At 44.1% G+C, this 21,393-nt stretch overlaps 1 long non-coding RNA gene across 1 annotated transcript in view; it reads left to right on the forward strand.

The window, feature by feature from the left end:
• The first annotated feature begins 4,682 nt into the window (after nucleotides 1–4,682).
• Nucleotides 4,683–21,393, forward strand: part of LOC110342979 — a 50,343-nt gene continuing 33,632 nt past the window's right edge. The window contains exon 1 of the long non-coding RNA XR_002385170.2: nucleotides 4,683–4,819. This is a non-coding gene — a long non-coding RNA (uncharacterized LOC110342979). The remainder of the gene's footprint in view (nucleotides 4,820–21,393) is intronic.

Here is a 21,393-nt window from a genome sequence, read left to right on the forward strand (position 1 = left end):
GTACTAATCTGGATGCAGTTAGAGCCCTGTAGTGCTTCGTTTGCTTGTTGTTTGTTTTCTGCTGTCTTGATCATGTACCACAAGCTAGATGGCATAAACAATATAACACATATCTCGAGTATGGATGTTAGAACTCTATAATGAAGGTGTTGGCAGGATTGGTCCTTTCTGAGGACTGGCAACCAAATTCTGCCCCATGCCTTATCCCTAGCTTCTGGTGCTTTTATAGCCTTATTAGTTTTCTTCCTTTGGCATGTAAATCTATCATCCCAATGGGACCCAAATCAACAGGAAGAGGAGCCTTGAATGAATGGCAAGGTGTTGAATGGGAGGGCTGGGGATGAGAAATAAAGAAGACAAAAGCAATAGCTGTGGCCAGGAGGTCTTGCATAAGCTGATGACTTAAGCCAAGGAAGTTTATTAAAAAGTACAGCATCTTATGTACTATTTGCGTGGTGGGGAATATCAGCAGAGACCTCAGTCAGTGCTGGCAAAGAGAACATGGGATACTGGCATAGCTCAGACACAGCTGCCTTAGGACTGCTAACCACAGCACAGGGGGGAAAAGTTTGGTTCCCAGGAACTGCAACTCTGACTCCTATGAGACACTTGCTCCAGTATCAAACAGGCCTTGCCAAGTCTACTCCTGAACAAGGACACAGAACTAGCTCCCCTTTGTCCTTCCCCCAAGGCCTCTAAGAAAGTCCTGGGTTGATTGGGCTCCTTACAGAAATGTCTTAAGCTGTCTTCAGAAAAATGTTCTTTCTATCTTTGTTGCCCCCTTCACATTATCCAAATTATCTCTTTTCATAACGATCCTATTTCTTACTAAAGTAACATTCTTATGCCTTAGGGATTAGGAGCTTGAAGTTGCTAATTTTTGGTGTTAACTAGGCTAAAGGATGCCTGGGCAGAGCATGCTCCTCATGATATTTCTGGAGAAGACTACTGTTCAAATCAATAGATCAAATAAAGATGTCTTGTGTTTCAGTTGTTCAAGGTAGGTGACCTGTCCAACATCAACCTCAAGTCTCAATCCATCCTGGGTATATAATTGCTCTGTTATGTATGCTTTACATAACTCAATTCTCATGATGAGGGTTAGAAGGAAGCATGAACATCATCTCTCTCAATTTATAAGACATCAAGTCTGCCGACTCCAGGCAGGATTATTGCAGTTGAGAAAATGTGGTCTGCTGCTGGAATGATAACAGCTCCTGCAGAGGAGCCTGAAAGCTATGGGCTGGGAAATGACATCCAAAAAAAATCCCTCCCATCTGGCCACAGCATTTCTTATGGGATAAGAATTGAGCTAGCTTGACTCATTTTGAAGGCCCTTAATCACCCATTCCTACCACTTTATCTCTTCCAAGTGCTACATTCCGATTTCTTCTCCTGATTCCTCAGTCCTCTTCCAGCACATCTTTGTGTCAATCAGTGATAATCAGTCTGCTTGTTTGTGCTTTCCAGTTAGCCAGCAATCTGGAATATTGTTTTATCTCTAAAACTTAGCATAGCACTTGACACATAGTAGGTGCTACATTAGAGTTTGTTCAAAACATAAGTGACCATATCTCCACCATGGGCAAACAGGATACTTAGAGAAAAACTTCTTCTCCCTTTCCTTCTCTCCTCCTCCCTCCCTCCCCTGTCTCTGCTTCTTTATCCTCTCTCTCTGTCTCCCTCCCCGCTCTCCCTCTGTTTCTTTTTTTTCTTCTATGGATTCAAGTTCTTCTCAAGAAGCCTGTGAGAAAGATCTTACTATTGTTGACACTTTATGAAAAGATAACAAACAGTAAAATGAAGTATCTTGTCCCAGATCATCCATTTTGTAAATGGTTATAGAGTCAATCCTGGAACTCATGCTACCAACCCGACAGTGCCTTTAGTAACTACTACACAATGTGGAAAATGCCCTTCAAAACAAATTAAGACTTAGCAGCTAATTGGTCACTTTTGAATTTCACTCTAACCTTAGAAGAAATATTTTCTTCTGCTTACTGATAACTAAAGCAAACTTGAGGAAACTCACGTGCAGGAGGCACCTCCTGTAGGTTGATGGTCTGTCACTCAGAAGGGGCCATCTGGGGGACATTCAAAGGCAGGGTGTGTATAACCTTCTCATTGTTGGTGTCAAAGTACCAGGGACTAAGGTGACCTTTCCAGCGTCAATCTTAGGTCTCTTGGCTCAAGTCCCAAACCAACATCAGGACCTGGGGAGATAAATGCCCTGTCTGTGTGCTTTACATAACTCAGTTTGAGGTAAGTGTGGAAATTATTTCCATTTACAAGAAAGGAAACTTGATCTTGCAAAAATGCTGAACAACCCACCTGAGTTCATGCAATTAGTAAGTGGCAGAGTTGGAGTTTAAGCCCACTTCTTCCTCCTCAGTCTCCTTTCTTTCTGTGTATCCTATCAACAAATGGGTAATGTTTATCTTGAGAATTTCAAATCCAAACCATCAAAGGGCTGTGATTACAACATTTATACAGCTACACCTGTGCCTGCAGGGTCACTGAAAAAGAGTTTTCTTGTCATTTCCTTCAGTTTTCCAGGCTCCCCATTTCAGGGAGTCATTACCAATTCAAAACTTAGGTTGCTCCTTGAAAGCTATGGTGGCAAACTACTTTAATCCCAGCACTCGAGTGGCAGAGGCAGATAGATCTCTGTGAGATCAAGACCAGCCAGGTCTACATAGTGAGTTACAGGACTATGTAGAGAAACCCTATCTCAAAAGCATGAATAAAAAACTAGTTTGTTGCTTAATGGCTGGTGCTTTAGACCTTGGATTTTTTTCTTTAGTCAGGGTAATATTTTCTTTAAGATGTTATGAAAATGAGACTTTTTCATCTTGGCAAGTACACTGTAACTCACAAGTGTTTCTTCTTATGTTTCTCACTCACTTGGAAGAGCATGCTGTGTACTGAGCGCCCTCCAAGACCTCCAACCCCCTGACAGATTGGAGTTCCTTATCCTCTGGTATCCTGGGGTTCCCCCTCTGCTTAGCTGTGAAAGGCAGAGTGTGGATGAGGTAGGGGCAGCAATCAATCAGGCCGTCTATAATCCAGAAAGCTTTGCCACAGACATCCAGGAAACAGTTACTCAAATTGAGGAGACTGGCAAGATTAGAGGGCTCGCCTGCAGGCATTGCTTAATATATACTACAAGTGTGAATAAAAGCTAGTCAAACTAGCTTTGAAATCTTATCCAGCTGTAGTAACATCAGCTCTCAAGGATTGGCCCTGGAAGTCAGGGCACTGCCTGCCTGCTCTGAGTTCACTCGAAGCACTCTGTACCTAGCAAGAGAAAGTGTCGAAAGGTTTCCTCTCCTGAGCCTGCATCGTCATCCCTCCACCCGCAGGGCTTTCTTCAGACACCCAAGGAAATCAGGCGTGTCCAGGATTTCCACCAAAGAGTCAGTTCTGTAACCTCCTTTGTGGGGTGATTTTCTGATTTTTGCATATGAAGTGGGAAATAGATTTGCCTAAAATGTCAAATATATGTTGAGAGGATACACAGGACACTTCATTGAAGTCCTTGGAGACAAAAATGACTTGGTCAAGACACATCCATGTATGTTGTTTTTCATGACCTACCTAAATGAGGAAGAGAACTGCATTATTTACCTGTGTCTATCACGAGGCCTCTACCCCCAGGTGTGAAAACAGTTACCAAACCTATGCAAACCAGCAAGGTAGGTAATAGCTCTTGGAGTATATGTGATCCATTTCTCTATGGCCACACATGTTTTTGCAAGGTAGAAATTAGGTGTGGTACCTTCAATCAAGAAATCTGGTTAATCTGATTAGCTAACAGGGGCACTAATTGCTTGGTGTAGATGTTGCTAGCTACTGCCAACAGCTTAGAACTTTTAAACTCAAACATCATACAGATTCATGCAAGAGTAGGAAAATGAAAATTTAAAAGGCTGAGCTGACCCAGTGAATGAAGGTGCTTACTCTCAAGACTGATATTTTGAATTGGGTTCCCTGGATCCACATGATAGAAGGAGAAAACTGAATCCTGCAAGTTGCCCTCTGACCTCTGAATAAGTAAGCACAATCCCCCTCCCACATGCATGTTAAATAAAATGACATTCAATAAAATATTTTAAACACTTTAAATGAATATTGAAATATGGCACCTTATAAGCAATTTTAGGACTAAAATGAGATACAGGGATGCATCGTATTTGTGCTGTCCCCGGTATATTTCTAAGGCCTTTCTTACTGCTTTACACAGAGCAAGTTCACTGAATAAACTAATTAATTAATGAACACACGTTGCTATTACAGAAATCTGCAACACTAGCAAATATGTTGCCTCCAATTCTCATTTTCTTGGAATTTCCCCATTGCAAATAACACATAGCTTCATGTCTATGCATACCCATTTCTCCAGCAAAAAAGGTAGACTTAGGAAAACGATGGATGTCCACCATCCTAGTCTCTGAATAATCCTGCTGCCCACTTGTCTCTCCTTGGTCTCTAGAGCGCATCACAGCATCAGAGAGTGTTCATAGGGGAAGCAGCAAGAAGCATCTAGCTCCCCTCTGAGGGAGCTCTCTGCTTCCAAGAATAAAGTCACACATTGGCAGGTGCTTCCTGTTTTCTCAAACACCTTACCCATTTTCTGCACAACAAGCAATAGTTCAATCTGCAAGCCGTGACCCCCACAGGAAGCTGCCTGCAAACTCAGGTAGCTCTTCAGACTCGTGAAGAGGTCTTGAACATTCTTGAGAAACACCAACAAAATGTGTAGTCCTCTGTGAAGAAGCTGGTCTGAAAGAAAAATACACCTGGGACTAGCAATAAGAAGGTGAGAATGCTTTCCCTTGAGAGAGCCTTTTGCAAAGTACGTTTTTTAAAACAAATAAATGTGTGTTCTTTAGTGTTACTGTGGGTGGAATTGGGAGGACTTACTGCCAGTGGGTGATGTTTGTCGTGCTTCTGATAGAAGGTGGAAGGAAGAGGGGAAAGGAAGGCTGAGGTCTAATGGGAAGGGGCTAAAGGGGATAGATGGGACAATTCAGTTCCAGGGAAGCTCACACCCTCCCTGACATCTCAGAACCATCTGGAAGTAAGTACAGAGAGCTTCCACCCAGATCTTACAGGAAGCTTTGGTTGAACAACTCTAGCAACGTGGTCCCAGGGAGACTTGCTGGGATGCGCCTGGCAGGGGCTTTGCAGTCAGTTTGCAAAAGGATTTAGTTGAAGATGTCCTTTAAGGCTAACTAAGTCTCACACTATACTTCTTGGATAACCAACTGATCTTTTTAATAATAGAATAATGATGGGGAAATTGGTATTTTCTGATAACGCTATAGGATTAGTTCCAGTAAGTTGCCTCTTGTTTGCTTTTGCTGTGTTCTATTTTTCCAATCCATATTGCCCAATGAAGGAAAATACATGAACTTTTGTTTAGAAAATTGAAAGTGAACTAAAACCAGTATCCTTAAAGTAAGATTCCCTATTGGCTGGTGAAAGGGCTACATGCCAGAAGTCATTTCTTCTGGTTTCAAACACATCTCTGTGTCTGAAATGGCCCCTGTATACCCCAATAAGACCACCCATAGCAGTGGATCAATGGTTAATCTTAAGAACGGTTAATTTCATTTTGTTTAGAGTCATAAACCTAGAAACACTGGACCATCTTCCAAGACAAATGGAAACCTTCTCATCCTCATTTCAGGAAACATTTTATATATTAGGGTTTGAAAAGTATTTATGTTTTTTTTTGAAGCTGCAAACTGCATACACAGTGTTTCACCCTCTTTAACCTCTCTTGTGTGTTATGGTCAGTTTGTCACATGACAGTATGTGATTATCTCACATGATCTTGTGTGAGTATCTGTTGATGTATTGGTACTTGCGTTTGTGGAAGACCCAGGATGAAAGCTACTACTCACAAGGTAATAACTGACTCTCTAAGCCGGTTCCTAAAAGGGAGACCCTGGGTATGCTTCCATGGACTGGAAAGAGGTACGCTGGGGCTGGGAAATGGGTAGAATCTGAGAAGACAGAGAGTAACGGTTCACAGGGGACAGTGGGATATTGGGGACTGCACACAACTTTTGAGTATGTGACAAAGCCCTCTTTTTTTGCATTAAGGAAAGGGGGTGATGATGGGTGTTTGTGGAAGGGTCTTGGTTACTGATAGATAGATCGACACTAGTCCCCAACCAGCAAAGTTGCAGCCTCCTACTTCCTGCTCTCTGCCTCTTATCCCATTCTCTCTTCTGGGTCACTCAGTTTTCTAGGGTTTGTTCTGCCTCCCGGCCACCCCTGGCTCCAGTGGCATCTTTCCAGGTGTCTATCCTGCAGCTACACCATGTCTGTCCCCTAAGTCTTTTGAACCCCAACTAGGCTTCAACTGACTGCATAGGAAAATTCTCAAGAGCAACAACAAAACCCCAACCTTTTCCATAGAAAATGATAATTAAAGCAAGAGCAATAGTATTCCAAGTGTACAGTAACCATTATCAACCATGTATAATATGGACAACCACAACGATCACTATTTAGAGATGTCCTAGAACCATCATGGAGCAGACTAATTTCTCATCTGTTGTATTTATTTCTGACTCTGCTGCAGTAGTCAGAAATGATCCTGACTCCCAATGTCTGGTGTGGACACTCCCCCTGGTTCTTGATCCTCAGAGTTCCCTGAGCGTTAGCAAAGAGGTAGGACAGGCTTGCCTTAAGTTTCACCACCGTCTACATGTTTAACACTCCCTGTGTTAAAAAGAGATTACAGCACCCTTATTCATTATCTGTGTTTTTAAGTCCCTGCTATCATGAGGGACAGCATATTTTTTCAGGCTTTAGATCCCAGCTAGGCTACTTAGCCTGTTTCCTTTGATCCTCATCCTTGGACAAGTGTGGTAATAACAGCACATACTTCCCAGGGCTTCAGGAGGATCATGAAGTAGCACCTGCAGTGCTTGGGAATGGACAGTAAACCCTCACAGTCCAGTCATGCTCATGTCATAGAACTTCTCCTAATCTTCTTCTTCTGTGTCCTATCCTAGAAGCTGTGAAATCATCTCCAATCTACTTTTTTAAACACTCTAATGCCAGCTTCCTTTATTATTCCTTTCATCTACTCTTTATTGCCTTATTACAAAGTTTCCTAGTCATGCCATTCTTACTACTTCATTCACTAAACATTTGCTTAAAAGTCAATGATGCACTGAGCGTTATTCCAGATGGGAGCCAATGAGCCTTTGGAATAATAGACACATAAAGAAGGTGATACAGTTTGTAAATACTGCAAGAGGAAGACTCCTGCAGAGTTCACTGATGGGACAAACGAGGAAGAGGACAGACATGTCTCCGGTGTGGGAAATAGGACAAATTAGTATAGACCCCCGACCCAGACCAACAGAGACTCCAATTCTAATCCTGCCTCCTCTGAGCTCTAGGACCGTGGAATGTTTGCTTTTCTTGTTATTGTTGATTTTTTGTTCTTCTACATATATACTACAAACACAGAAAAAAGGTATTTATAATAAAATAAATATTTTATCATGTACATTGTATAGGGAGTGATTTTACGTATCTGTAAGCACTGACCACTCCCGTGTGGGTGTGTTCACGGTACATAGAACGTATGGGTAAATAGAGCTAGGGGGAGGAGACTCTTGATCTTTGGGCTTCGGTTTCGAACTGGAGAGCAATGGGTGGACCTTTGGTTCTCAACTGTCTTGGCTTTTCATGTAAGTGATTTCTCCTTCAATAGATATCATAGGACATCCCTAAATTTGTGTAGTTTAATATTTCTGCATCAATGTACTGTATTCTCGCATTATTTTTATTTAATTCTTTTGGAGAGCTTCATAGATGAGCATTGCATCTTCTTTACTCCCACCTCTCCTTCCCCCAACTTCTCCCATGACTCCACTCTACTTCCCAATTCAATAACTTCTCCTTTAATCATTATTGTTGTGCACAGGGGCGCGTGCGCGCGCACACACACACACACACACACACCTTAGCCCAGCTAGCATTGCTCATATGTACAGTATCCAAAGATGACCACAGGGTTAGACAAAGCACCATCTACCATCATTACTCACATTTTCTCATGGCTGCTGTACATTTTCATAATAAAACGACAAGGTTTAAGCTTCTTATACACCACATATTGATTCAATTCTCTTCCTCCATTTTTCTCCTCCAGGGAGAGAGAATTTGATACTCATCACTCACACATTTATTTATTTATGTTCCTTGGATATCTACAAATAACTGTAATACCTTTCATTTCTAAACCCTTTCAGAGTAGCCTCATATCTTGCACATATCTACGAATTTCACTTTGATCACTGAACATTGACTCTTTGTCCATTGTCCATGCAGATGCACATAATTTCATTTACTTAGTCTCACTTCTATATAGTGCAGTAGACCATGGAATGGTTATTTTAAAATGTATCCACCTTAGGTGGTTCCTGATATTCCTCTATGTTCAACAGTGTCCTAGGGCTGTTGTGATAAACACATAATCAAAAGCAACTTGGGGAGGAAAGGGTTCAGCTTACAAACCCTGATCACGTCTGTCACGTCAGGGGGGGGAACTCGAGGCAGGAATTAAAACAGAGGCTGCTTACTGACTTGCTCTCCATGAATTATGCAGCCTGATTTCTTATATACACCAGGAGCACCCACCCAGGATAGCATCACCCACAATAGACTGGATCATCCCACACTAGTCACTCTTTAAGAAAATGCCCCCACGGCCTTTCCCACAGGCCAGTCTGGTGGCAGCATTTTCTTGAGAGAGGTTCCCTTCTCCCCATTGACTCTAGCTTTTATCAAGCTGACATAAAACTGGCCAGCACAAACAATGTTGTAATAATGCTTTGGGGGTTGTCAAATTTCCTTTGGGCCCATTGCAGAATAGATACACTTTAAATTACACAAACTACTGTGCTTCCCCAGTGCTGTGTGAAAGACAGCCTTATCTTTTTACAGGCAGAGGGTCTTTGCAATGCAAAGTTTTTTTTTCTTGGAGTTGACGATTGGTGCCACAGATCCCTACCAAACACACCATCCACATGACATGCAGAATATTTTAACATCCCAAGCATTGAAAGGCATTCCATAGAGAAGACATTCCCCCATTACAGGAGAGATATAGCACATAAGCTGAACTAGGCAGTTCTAGAGTTAAAGATGAATTCAGTTACACCTTCATACAATGACAACAATCTCCTTACCCCTCCTTCAGAAAAGAGTCATGGCCCCCAGGAGAGGAGTCCTTAAAAGATACTGAGTTAAACGAATACTTTGTTATCTGGGGTGAGTATAGAGTATATTGGTCACAAAACCAGGCTCATTAGCATCTATCAGTCATCATTACATTTCTCTCGGAAGCTCAGTGAGACCAGCAATAGGCAGGTGATTTCACCTTCTTAAATTTCTATTTACATCTGCTTAATGAGAACCAGAAATTTATTGACTGAATCAGCAAATCTAGAGTGTATGTGTAGGTATGTATATCTGTATATATGTATATATATATGAATATGCATGTGTGCGTGTATGTATATATGAGTATATATGTGTGTATGTTTATATGTATGTCTTGCTTTATTCCAACTTGTTAAAAACCCCACACATACAACTCCTCAAGACCAGGAGAAAACTGTATAAACTCTCAAAGCCCTTGAGCACATGGTTATGAAATAACCACACAATGCATCTATCAATTTGTTCATGAATCTGAAAAAAAAAGCAAGGTACTCTAACACATGATCTTAGAATCTCATTTTGGAAGTAAAAAAAAAAAAACATGTGTATAACACAATTAACACTATGTATTCCAGGAGTTAGAAAATAATATGCATTCATCACTCACTGAACAAACATACGGGAAATGTTCACTGTGTGCTGGATTTGATACAAGATCATTAATCTAAAATTGCCCATTATGCTCTTCTATCAAGATTTTATGTGGCATGAATAAGAAATTTATACAACATGATAAGGTTCTGAAAGACCCCAGGCGGGGGACTTTCACGGGAGGGAGACCCGAACCCAAGGAACAACGAGACCACGAGCTTGGATGCAACAGCAAGAGGCTTTATTGATAATACACGGGTACCCGGGGCATCTCAGTCTCGGGAACTGAGAGCCCCGAGCTGGGGACTCAGGGGTTCTTTTATAGCAAAAAGCGCAGTACAGAAGCGAGAAGCCTAGTTACAGGACCCTGATTGGGCAGTTTAAATGAGGCTGGGGCTCAGAACGAGGGCAATTAAGGTTTCTCTCGGAACTCAAGTCTCGGCCTTGGCCCTATCTGAGGAACAATAGGTCTCTGTGCTTACCCAATCTTGCTGGGCTGGCCATCTGGTCACAGCAGACACCCAAAGCCCGTGTCCTTGGGCAGAGCTCCCTTCTGATAGCAAGGACTATTCAGCTGTGGGGGAAACGGAATTTTTCATAAGCCTCAGCTGCCTGTGTAGACTGGGCCGGGGTCTTTCATTCCCCCATTGCTCTTGTAACTGAATGGAATCTTTCATTCAAGGGTTTCTGCTATCTCAAGATCCCTTTGCTTTAGCTGCTGGTACTGTTGAGTCAAGACCAGTGATTGTACAACCGATAGCCTTTCTTTTATGAACTGGGTCAGTCTGTTTAAGATGCATGGCCCAAACATCAGAACCAAAAGTATAATGATCAGGGGTCCCAATCTTCCCCCACCAGATCACATAGATCAAAATATAGGGTGGGGAAGGTGTCTGTCAGAGCCCCAAGTTGGGAACTCAGGTTTGCAGTCTGTCCCGTCCCCAGATTGGTTATCACCCAAGTAATATTGAATACTCGGTGAGGACTTTCCTCAATAAGGGGAAAGGTAAGCATGAAGCATAAGAAGGCAATCAAACAACTCGGGAGAGTCTTATCTTTAGAGGATTTTGAGTGCGCTGGGCCTTCCATCCTGGGTCCGGATCCACAGGGGAGGCAGCTTTCACATGCGAGGCGTGTATCCAAGCAGCAATCCCGTCCACCTTGAGAGCAGTAGGGGTGGTCAACAGGACCGTGTATGGTCCCTTCCAGTGGGGTTCAAGGTTCTTAGCCTGGTGGCGTCGGACCCAAACGCTGTCTCCTACGTAATAGGAGTGGGGGACGATAGGGTGTCTCCTCTGGTCTCGGTCGGCTTGGGCCAGGGGCTTCCAGACTTCCTGCTGGACCAGCTGGAGTGCCTGCAGGTGAGCTTGAAGAGAGGGGGAATTGGCATAGTCAGAAATATCTTGGTCAAAGAACTGAACAAAGGGAATGGTGGTTCCATGTAAAATCTCAAAAGGGGTGAGGCCATGGGGGCCCGGTGTATTCCGGGCACAATAGAGGGCAAGGGGGAGCAAGAGGACCCAGTCTTTAGTGCCAGCTGCAAGCGATAATTTAGTTAGAGTCTCCTCAATGGTTCTATTCATTTGCTCTACCTGTCCTGAGCTTTGGGGTCAGTAAGCACAGTGTAATTTCCAATCAATCCCCAACAAGGTGGCCACAGACTGACTTACCTGAGAAACAAAGGCAGGCCCGTTGTCTGTCCCCAATACCTGTGGCATTCCGTAACGGGGGAAGATTTCTTCAAGAAGTTTCTTGGTGACCACCTTTGTCGTCTCGTGCTTGGTGGGGTAGGCTTCAGTCCATCCCGAGAAGGTGTCAACAAAAACCAGGAGGTCTGTGAAATCTATTTCCCAGTGCACCCCAGGCCGGTGCCCCCGAGCTCGGGTCCCCATGGGTAGCTTTAGCCTGGTCGCATTTACGCGGGCGCAGGCGTCACATCGCTCAGTCACTTGCTTTAGTATTTTCCCAACAGGTGGCGGGTATTTTCTTCCCCGGGCTAATAGTTCTTTGCATTTTCCTGGAGCTCAAATGAGTGAGTTTGTGTAGGCTGCTAATCAGACTACAGCTGCTTGAAGGAGGTGACTGCTGTTTCCCATGGCCAGGGCAGCCTCCCGGGCGGCCCTGTCTGCCCTCCGGTTTCCCCGGGCGACTGGGTTGTCGCCTCTCTGATGCCCTGGGCAATGTATGATGTCGTGACAAAGGCATAACGGCTGTCTATGTAGACAGTAAGTTTCTTACCTTCCGCCAGCTTCAGAGCCTGTGTTAACAGAGGTGGGACCCAGTCACGGAAGATACCAGAGGCTGCTGGCACTCGCAGCCGCTCCTGCTTTCCGCTCGGCTCCCGGCCTCGGGCTGCGTGGCTTCCGCCGCTCCTTCCTCAGCGTCGGCGCGCTTCCGCCCTGCCCGGGAGAAGCCATCCGCAACCCCGCTCCATCCCCCCCCATAGCACGCGCCCGCGGAGCATTCCCGAGCCGCCACGCAGCTGTTCCCGCAGCCTTGGCTCTCTCCCTCCCTTGATGTATAAAGCTGCTTCCGTCCGTGAACCAGACGTGGTCGGGGTTGGGAAGGGGTTTATCCGTGAGGTCAGCTCTTGTCCCATGGACCTCGGCCAGGACCTGCAAGCAATCATGAGTCTCTGCTTCCCCCGATGGGGAAGTAGCGAGGCGGGGTTTAGGGTCACCGGAGCCCCGGAGTGAATTCGGTCCTTGTCCAGCAACAGAGTCTGATAATGGGTCATCCTGGCATTGGTGAGCCAGCGGCCCGGTGGCTGCCTGATGACCGCCTCCATAGCAGGAGGGGGGCATAGATAGTCAAAGGCTGCCCCTAAGTCAATTTGTCAAAGGGTTTAGTCAGATCAGGTAACCCCAGAGCTGGGGAGCAGAGCAGAGCCTTCTTGATGTCCATGAAGGCTTTTTCCTGGCTCTCCCCCCAGTCAAAGTTGTCCCGAGATTCCCAGGTCTGCATCCTGCCATTCAAAGGCAAACAGTGGCTGACTGTCTTTGTGTAATCGCAGGCAGAAGAAGGTATCCTTTAAATCCAGGACTGAGTACCAAACATAGTCAGGTGGCAGTCCACTCAGGAGGTTATAGGGATTGGGGACCGTGGGGTGTATGTCCTCAACCCGCTCATTGACTTCCCGGAGGTCCTGGACCGGCCTATAGTCATTGGTTCCTGGCTTCTTGACTGGCAACAGGGGAGTGTTCCAGGGGGACTGGCAGGGGGTTAGAATGCCCTGCTCCAGTAGCCTCCTAATATGAGGTTTGATCCCATCGCGGGCCTCCCGGGACATGGGATATTGTTTAATTGAGGCCGGGAGAGCAGATGCCTTTTTCCTTGCAGTATGCACATTGGTCTCTTTCTAGGCGAGGCCCCCTTCGTCCCTCTCTCTGCCTATCCTGTCTCTGCTCTGCGACTACTGTGGCCAACAGTTTAGTCATTTCTCTGTTACGCTTCTTGTCCCTCTCTCTACCTCTCTCTAATTTCCTGTCTCTGACATTCTGTCTCCATCTTTTCTCTCTCTGTCTGAGCTTCTCTTTTCATTAAAAAAATGCGTTCTGTCTCCCTCAATACATCTGGTAGTGTATACCCCTGTCATATGGGGTATACATTCTGTAAGCTTCCTTAAGTCTTTCTAAAAATGCAGCTGGCGATTCCTCTGCCCTCTGAACTATCTGTCTTACCTGGGCCAAATTTGTAGGGCACCCTCGGAGACCCGCTACAAGCAACTGGCAATAAAGACATAGATGGGTCCTACCTGCCTCAGTGGTGAAGTCCCAGTCTGGGCGGTCAAGGGGGAAAGCAGCATCAATTTCATTTGGAAGCTGCATAGGTTGTCCATTTGCCCCAGGAACAATTTTTCCGGGCTTCAAGAAGGATCCGCTGTAGTGAGAACCGATTCTAATAGATCAGTCAGTCTCACGGGGTCTGCTGAAAAGGAGGGGTTATTATTTTTCCAGTTATAAAGATCTGAGGCAGAGAACGGCCAGTACTGCAACTGGCCATCGGGGCCCGTACGGGGAGGCAGGCGGTTGAATCCAGAGCGGCTGAGGCTGCGGCGCCGCCCGGAAGGGCCGGAGCGTCTGCCGGGGAGTGGGGCGAGGGGCGTGGCGGCCGCTCTCTGACCCGGTCCACCGCGGGCCGCAGGGAGGCAGACAAAGCTCCCCTCGCACTGCCGCCGGTCGCGCCGTCACATTCAGGGCGCCCTTCGCGCAGTGGCCGGGACGCTGAACGCAAACCGGGAATGAGCTGCAGTCCCAGCAGTGCCTGCAGCTGCAGCGGTGGCGGGGGTTAGGGAAGAGGAGGGGGAGGGGCCTCCAAGGAGGGTCATAGACCAGCACTTCCCAGGTAACTATATAGGGTACTTGGTCCGGGTGGCCCTGGGGTCCAGGATCCATGACTTTCTCCTTCACCTGGAAAATAAAGGTGCCATCTCGCGGCCAGCCAACATCAAAAGTTGGCCATTCAGAAGAGCAAAAGGTGATCCATTGCTTCTTGCGCGCATCGACAGACCAGTTGTGAGCGTACTCCTGGACCTGTTGCCAATGTGAAAGGGTCAGGCTAAGCAGAGTGGTAACTGTCTGGCCCATTTTCTCGAGAGCGATGACAAACAACACTAAGACGGACGAACAGATAAGAAACAAAAACAAACAGATTTTCGCTGCGCGGCTTTGACGAAAGTCAAAAGCAAATTCAGATCGGGGACGGGGGCCTTGTGCTCCCGTCCTCGTCCCCTACCAGGATGGAAAATCCCTCGGCCAGTGGGACTTCCCCAAACAGACGGGGCAGATTCCTAGGCATCTACCCCAAACAAATGAGTCCTTAAGGACTCCCAGATACAAACGGGGCAGATTCCTAGACATCTACCCCAAACAAATGAGTCCTTAAGGACTCCAAATACAAACGGGGCAGATTGACATCTGCCCCAAACAAACGAGTCCCTAAGAACTCCAAACGCTACCAGGACGTCTCCTGGAGCTGCGGTCTCGGTGCCGCCAAATACAAATGCATACAGCTGTATACTACAAACGCAGGCGCGAGAAAATAACAGGCATAGACAGACAGCAGACAACAGAAACAACAGAAATTTAGTCCGGACAATTTTTACCTCCCAGAAGTGGGTCGGTGGTCCCTGGGCGGGGGTCTCACATTCCCGGCCCATGCACCAAATGAAAGACCCCAGGCGGGGGACTTTCACAGGAGGGAGACCCGAACCCAAGGAACAACGAGACCACGAGCTTGGATGCAACAGCAAGAGGCTTTATTGATAATACACGGGTACCCGGGCATCTCAGTCTCGGGAACTGAGAGCCCCGAGCTGGGGACTCAGGGGTTCTTTTATAGCAAAAAGCGCAGTACAGAAGCGAGAAGCCTAGTTACAGGACCCTGATTGGGCAGTTTAAATGAGGCTGGGGCTCAGAACGAGGGCAATTAAGGTTTCTCTCGGAACTCAAGTCTCGGCCTTGGCCCTATCTGAGGAACAATAGGTCTCTGTGCTTGCCCAATCTTGCTGGGCTGGCCATCTGGTCACAGCAGACACCCAAAGCCCGTGTCCTTGGGCAGAGCTCCCTTCTGATAGCAAGGACTATTCAGCTGTGGGGGAAACGGAATTTTTCATAAGCCTCAGCTGCCTGTGTAGACTGGGCCGGGGTCTTTCAGTTCGTGCAAGGCCTGGAGCTGAGACAGGAGAGCAACATGGGGCCATGGGGAGGAACTCTGCCTCTACCCAGAGTCAAGCATGGATCCCTTGAACAGCTCAGCTAAGCTGGGGGCTGCGGGGCGGCCAGAGACATTTTTATTCTTAAAGCTCGAGAGGACTGAACACTGACATAAACTGTTTGGTGAGCCAGAGCTGAGCTTTTATTGCTTTTACAGCCAGAAAGTAAAATTTTACATCATTTCCCAGCAGTGAAGTGTATGTTACATGAAGTTCTTGTTCTATCTACATTGTTTGCTGGTCCCCTTCTGGGAGAGGCCTAATCCAGCTCTCCTGCTTATGTTCCCATTCAGTTCCCACAATTAATGCATGGCTTGTGATGGTTTGGATAGAAATGGACCCCATAGGCTCATAGGGAGGGGCACTATTAGGGGGTGTGGCTTTGTCAGAGGAAGTGGGTCACGGGGGTGGGCTTTGAGGTTTCAAATTCTCAAGTCAGGCCCTGTGTTACTTTCTCTTCTCGCTGTCTGTGGATTCAGATGTAGAACCCTCAGCTACCTCTCCAGCACCATGTCTGCCTGTGTGCCCCCATGGCTATGGTGTCTCTTCATAGCAACAGAAGCCCTAAGACAGGGCAGCTAGCCAGCCAAGCGAAGGAGCTGGGAACATCTTGCTTCTCCTCTTTTGCTCGAGTTCAGGGAACTCAAACCTTGACCATTCAGAATAGTTAGTCCCGAAAGACCTTGATTTAAAAGCTTGTTCGTCCATTTCTTACCTTGTGACCCTGGAAAAATCATTCACTCGTCTTAGTCAGAATTGCCTAACCACAAGAAATAAATCAGGATTTAAAAGCCCTCACACAATCATTTGTTTTAGTGCAGCTCAAGAAAACGCATTAGGTCAAACAATAAAATAAGCTGGTAAAGATGTGAGAACTAAAATATCACAGAATTAGTATCTGGCGTGTATATATGTTTATATATATTTCATTAGGGAGCACAATAATAGGAAACCCCTTATTTACAATAACAATGAGGGAGATTAAATACTTAGGAACATACTTAAAAGGAAACTTGGGGGACTATGTGAGGAAAAACATTCCTGAGAGATAGAAAAGTGAACTTAACCTGCAGCAAAGGCATTCATGGGCTGTGGGAAGCATGACTAGACTATGTTTCATGAATGTTGATTCTCCCTAAATCATTACATAAATTTAACACCTTCCCAATAAAGTAAGTTCAAGCCTTTATGTAGAATTAAGCACAATTTGTATTCAAACCATGTGAAGAAACAAACAAACAAGCAAAAATCTGGAAATTAGCCACTAAATACTAAATAGAAGAAAAGAAGACAGGTCAGCTCCACCAGACATTAAACATACTACAAAGGCAGAAGTCTGGATACCCAGATCCAGAGAATGTATCAAAAAGCCACAAAATAGATTCCAGTACCCTTGGAATTTTAGAACAGTGTATGATAAAAGAGGCAACACAGATTTATGGGGGAAAACAAATTAAATAGAGTTTGGGGGTAATTCAGTAATCATAAGTGCAAAATAAACTTAGAGCATACTTCATGCCATATATAAGCATGACTCCAAATGAAACTGAGAAATGAATGTAAAAATTAAAATTACTGGGAGAAAACATGAATAAATTCCTCTTGAGCCTGGTTGTAAGGAGAACATTCTTAGCAATGACTCATAATTCAGAAACACTTTATAGAAACATTGATCTGACTAAACAGAAATAGAATTTTCCTGGATGGCAGAAAAGATCATAAGCAAAATCAAAATTGCAAACTAAATCCACCCATACATAAAACACAAATATTAGTACTACATAAAAGAATTCTTAAAATTTCAGAAGTGTCAGTCTTTACTCAATCTGCTCTAAAACACCATACCAAAATTAGTAAGTTTCCCAACTCTGGAGAGGTGCAAGGTAGTAATTCTTAAGTTAATTCATGTAGATCTCATGGTAAGGAAAGTAAATAAATAAACTAGATAATTAGAGGCAGCTTTCTTGGCTTCAGAGTCAACCAGCAAGAGCCCCATGGTGTTGGATTGGAATCAAATTACTGACATGAAGTGATGGTGATATCTGATCAATAAATGAATAACAGATAGGTAATAGACAGATGATTGATAGCTATATATATATATATATATAAATGGTAGATAGCTATATATCAATAAGAGAGATATACACAGGTGATAGAAGATGGTAGATTGACAGATGATAGATAAATGATAGACAGATGATATATAAATGATAGATGTATGATAGATGATAGAGAGACAGATGATAGATTAGATACATGGTAGATATAGATAGATATAGATAGACAGATAGAGATTTAGATTGCACACATGTGCAGATTTTTATAAACTTTTGTATGTTTTGTTTGTTTGTTTGTTTTGGAGACAGGGTTTCTCTGTGTAACAGTCCTGGCTGTCCCGGAACTTGCTTTGTAGATCAGGCAGGCTGGCCTTGAACTCACAGAGATCTGCCTGCCTGTGACTCTCAGTGCTAGGATTAGAGTTATGTGCCACCACTGCCCAGTTTTTTAGGCTTTGTAAACTTTTTGAAACCTATGTTTTATAAGAAACTGAGAAGTAATAACTCCAGTACCAATTAGCATACCAAAAATCCCAATGTTAGCTTCTAAATATGAAATATTACTCTCTAATAAAAGAAATAAAGGATCCTTGGAAAAATTACTAATTTCTGTGCTGGAAAAGAGAAAGAAAAGAATAAGATTATTCTGGGATATCTGATGGTACAAACAAAAACAAGCAAGCAAACACCCCCCCCAAAGACTCCCAAAAGATGAGGGCCTCATACTCAAAGTACACAGAAAATTAATGAATGAATTAATTAATTAATAAGAGTGAAGGGGGCTCTTCTTGCAAGAACTCCAGTTCATGAGGAATGTCAGAGAAGTTATAGAGCAGAAAACCCACCAGTTGGAAACAATGATAAGCCAATATGGAGAAAGATGGTATTTGATATTTGCATAGTCCTAACAAGTCTATCCACAGGATACTGACCAAGTGAAATGCTAAAAACATACCTATTTTTACCATGAGGAAAATCCCAAGTGTTCAACATTAACATCATCAACAGTTTAAAAAATGTCAAGAAAATGGACCCCTTGATAGGATGTACTGGGAAGCCCACAGTATGGCTTCTGTGGAGTGTATGTAGGCTACATTTAAATCGCTTCTAATTTATTCATTATTTACATCCTGGACTATACAATGGGCAGTGCTGTGGCAATTGCGATACAGTGGTGATTTCATGAGGTGCCTATGTAGTTAATAGTATGGTTTTAATGGTAGCCTTCTCACTGTTGAAAAGCACACTGGAATTAAGGCATTACCATGAAGAGTTGGAATGAAAGATTCATAGATATTCTTTGCACTGCTTTTACTTGTAGCAATCATAACTTTGCTAAGGAAAAATTAGGATTCCCAAGAGTGGAAGGGAGAACCTCAAAGAAGGAAATGCCCTCTTGCACTATTTTGCAAATTTTGATTAGTCTGAAACTATTTCAAGATAAAAAGCTAATAAAAAAAGATTGAAAAGGAAAAAGGAAAAGGAATTTTAAAGAAATCTTCTGAGCACTTTCACAAAATTTTATTGTAAAAGGGCAGTTTAACATCTGTCTGTGGAGAAGGATAGTTCTCCAAACAAAAGGTTAAGTATGTCCTGTTTATGAAGATCGTTAAAAATATACAGAATGACATATCTATGACGTCCCAGATCAGTAGGTTTCCTTAGGGACTCATTGAATTAATTTTCAAATTATTGCTCATATTGTCGGGGGATGCGACCTACAGAATGATACAGTGGTTGGCAAATCAACTGAAGGACCACTTACTATCCCAGGGAATTTTGAGCATCTTAATTTAATCTTTTATATTGTTCGTTTTTCTTGATGACTTATTTCAGAAATCTCCATTTTTGCCCAAGTCACCATATGTTAAAAAAGACTTGACCCACAGGTAGCAAGCACCCATGGGATCGTGAGACTCCCCTCTCTGTTTTAAAAGGGCAAGTGAAGAAGTGAGAATAGGATAAATGCCATCTCCTTTCTAAAGAGTCTGGGTCAGTTCTGCAGACCACAAACTCTTCACTTCACTACCATTCCTTACCTCAAGTTCTCAGGATGCGAAAGCTATGTTGGATCTCTAATACCCATACAACCTTTAGATCAGATGCTAATTATTATGAACGCTGCCCTTATATTTATAATCACCGGGTCATTTGTGTTTATTATGGAGCCAACCTACTGCAGAGAATAGAAATCTAGAGAAAAGCACCCCCCCCCCAACCCAGTACAGTATACCCTACTGGCTAGAGTGTGGATATCTTTAGCCTGGTATGTCAAGATAATGTAACTCTGATTCAGAATAGCCATGTCCACATCCTTCTAGACCCAGCTGGGTTCATCTCCAACGTCTCCTCTTGGAATTATACCTGCCTTGTTGCATTTTCAGTGGAAACCATTGGGAATGGGATGGTTTTGGTTTTGTTTCTAGCCCAGGAATCACTTGATCCTGAAAGAATTGTCCAAGAAAACACAGGAATAGAGTCAGCACACATGCCCATCATTGCAGAGAAAAGCAGAGGGATAACTTTATTTACTTTTTAGTGAAAGCTTTTACTTCAGACTCCCAAGAAAAATACAGCAGATCTCCTGACTTCACCACCAGAGGGCAGAAAACATTAAGAAATGGGGCAAACAGAACCCACTTGTGGGAGAGCCTCTCAATCAATCGTGGTGTACAATTTCAGGTCCACGGTTCAAGGAATGAACTCATTCAGAAACCAAATAAGCTCCATGTGAATGAGGATAGCAAGGGATTAGGGTGGGAACCTCCTGTGTGATTTTTTGGGGATTTTTGTTTTTGTTTTGTTTTGTTTTTTCCTCTACCACACTCTCACAACTCACTTTTCTACGTTTAATTATAATATTGATTTAACCATTTAAATACATTGAGCATGTAAAATTGTAACAATTCCCTCAAAGTATATATGAGGACAATCTTGTCTCTGCCTAAGGCATCCTTACCTGGAAAAGGAAGAGTGGGCTAAATGAGCCATTCCTGAATCATAGTGGATCTTGAGTTTGATTCTCATATGGGTCAGAGAGTATCTCTCAAAGCAGGGCCAAAGTTTTCTCCCTAATTGGCAAATGATCATGGTCTATCCCAAGGATTGTGACGGAAGAGTCAGTGCCCTGGAACACTGAGGTCAAGAGCATGTTCTACTGGTGTGTGATGTGGGGTGTGTGTGTGTGTGTGCTCAGAGATGAGCAGTATTTGCTCTTAGGGTTAGAAGCTACTTGAAATTAAATAGTACAAACATCTCCTGCTCCCTTTATCATCACTCCTTTCTCTCTTTCTTTTTGTTTTTCTGAGGCAGGGTTTCTCTGTGAAGCCCTGGCTGTCCTGGAACTTGCTCTGTAGACCAGGCTGGCCTCACTCAAGGCATGCACCACCATCAGCTATCACTTCTATTTCTATTTTCTTCACTTCTATTCTCTTCCCTTGCCAAGCCCTGGCCCATGTTTTCTTCTTTCATAGGATAGAAAGGGGGAGGGGTGAGTGGTTGGTTTTGTTTTGGTTTGGTTTTGTTTTGTTTTTTGGTTTTTACCAGACAGGGTTTCTCTGTATTGTTTTGGAGGCTATCAGTCCAGCCCAGCCTTGAACTCACAGAGATCCGCCTGCCTCTGCCTCCCGAGTGCTGGGATTAAAGGCGTGCGCCACCAACGCCCGGCCTGAGTGGTTGGTTTTAATGATTCAAAAACTCCATTCAGTTGTGCTGATAAGCTTGCTACTGTAGAAAGCACTTGAATAGGAAGATGATAAGGATCTTGAAAGTGGA

The sequence above is a fragment of the Mesocricetus auratus genome, unplaced genomic scaffold (genome assembly GCF_017639785.1).
Source record: "Mesocricetus auratus isolate SY011 unplaced genomic scaffold, BCM_Maur_2.0 Super-Scaffold_100011, whole genome shotgun sequence".
Taxonomy (NCBI): Eukaryota; Metazoa; Chordata; class Mammalia; order Rodentia; family Cricetidae; genus Mesocricetus; species Mesocricetus auratus.